Raw genomic sequence first — 2,147 nt, forward strand, 5'->3', positions numbered from 1 at the left:
CTCTCCAGTTGAGACACGTTCCTAGGGGTAGGCTAGATTGCGCAGGAATGGGAGATTTTGCTCCTGTTTTGTGAGATTCGATATGGTTACTCCATGGTCTTTCTTCCTCACGTCTTCGCCGCCATATTGCTTGAATTCCTCATGGAAAGGTCTCCCTCACCAATTTAGGCTATACGCTAATGAGATAACAACGTTGTTGATATTTAAAATTACAATATAGAGCATAGAAGAGACAAAGACCTTAAGGCAATATAAACGAAAAAACTTGACGAGGAAGAGACTCCAGACTGGTAATATTCTCAAATTTGAAGGAGTACCCTGATCCATGTTCCGCACTAATATCTCTGTTACCACTATTACATAATGGACGAGCTCATTGTATTTTTTTTACAAATGATAAGGAGCCAGAGAAAAAAGCTTATATCAATGTGTATAAACATACGAATATATATTGCATTTCATATAGAATTGGGTGCATGCAAAATATACATGGATGTTCAAGTTTGTGTACGATGTGCGCACAGAATACTCTCTCATTAGAGTTTGCTGTCTAACTCATTCTATCAATACCTCAAGGACATATGTGGATCAAGATCCTTCTAACATAATAATCGCATTTGGGTCTCATCACTTCACTTAATTAGAGAAGAGGAAAGTTAAGGATAGGTCACTCTCTCGAACACACAATTGGGCACTATGAGATTACTTTTCGCGTATAGTATTATTTAACGCTTACTGAGGCATGCACCAGTACACTGACGCAGCAACATTTTTAATGATATGGTGTCACTCCTCTAATGTTGTAGGAGCTTGAGAAGCTTTTTTGCAGGGCAAAAGACATGTGTCACATTAAGACCCACACATAAGACAGTCCTATTTCGAAGATGGGGGGAAAAAGATCTATCACCAACCCACATTCTGACAGAAGAGCTGATATTTTCTTCTATTCCGTGAGTATATTATTCAATGAATGTCATACCACTATGAGTATATGTACTCGCCTCTCACTCTCACCTAATATCACAACTATCGAAGGTTTGAGGCATTAATTATTGGGCCTAAAGAGCTAAACAGAGAATCACAAAACAACGAATCCACATATATGGTTGATATAGACATTCTATAAGAGAGAGTGCATCGTTCATTCGCGGAGTCATTCCCAAGAGAAATGACAAGATCAAAAACGACTCTGAAGTACCACCTACAACTTCAGAATGGTTATGATCATAAAACCACCGGTAGTCGTATCACGTCTATATTATTTGTCTGCAGCACGTAGGATTCGCAGCACGCTAGATAGTGGAATCACTACTTCGCCACTGTTTGGTGGGTTATATAGGTCTTAAATTACTTGCTATTCAACCATATTGTGGCAGTCGCTCTTACTATGGCGCGTCTGTCGTGCTATGAAGAATTGGTTGTAATTCGAAATCTACCATCAAGACCCCCATGGCCATATCACTTCACTTGTGGAACTTTATAATTCTCTCACTATGGAGCTGTTTTCCAACCATATTCTGATATAGAGGAGATTCGCTCTAACTGCTCAACTATCGATTGTCATAACAACATTTTATTTTGTATATGGAGACAGAGGACCTGGATAACACCTAGATGCCCATCAACTGAAGAAATGGATTAAAGAAAATGTGGTACATATAACCAATGGAGTATCGACTCAGCAGAGAAAAATAATGACAGCATGAAATTTGCAGGCAAAATGGATGGAACTAGAAAAAAAATCATCCTGAATGAGGTAACGCCCAAACCCAGAAGGACAAACATGGTATTACTTACTCATAAGTGGATTCTAGATAGAAAGCAAAAGAAACAGAGTGCAAGCCACAGAAACCTAAGGCTATATATAATGTCATGGAGGACCGCAAGGATGACCAGTTTGCTTATAATAAAATTGTGTTTTTACTCCAATTACTGAGCACCCTCAAATGAAACATTACACTATTAAGGTAAGAAGTTTATACTGTATCAAGCTGATAAGAGAAAAAATAAATTAATTAATCTAAAAAAAGAAAAAAAGAAAAATTTGAACTATAAAAAAAACAAACAAATATATTTTGCCACTCACCGCAAAAGGGGAAATTTAAGGGGCTCATCATTCCTCTCCACATTCTATTCTTTTCCCTTGT

Source organism: Onychomys torridus, chromosome X, assembly GCF_903995425.1.
Source record: "Onychomys torridus chromosome X, mOncTor1.1, whole genome shotgun sequence".
Lineage (NCBI taxonomy): Eukaryota > Metazoa > Chordata > Mammalia > Rodentia > Cricetidae > Onychomys > Onychomys torridus.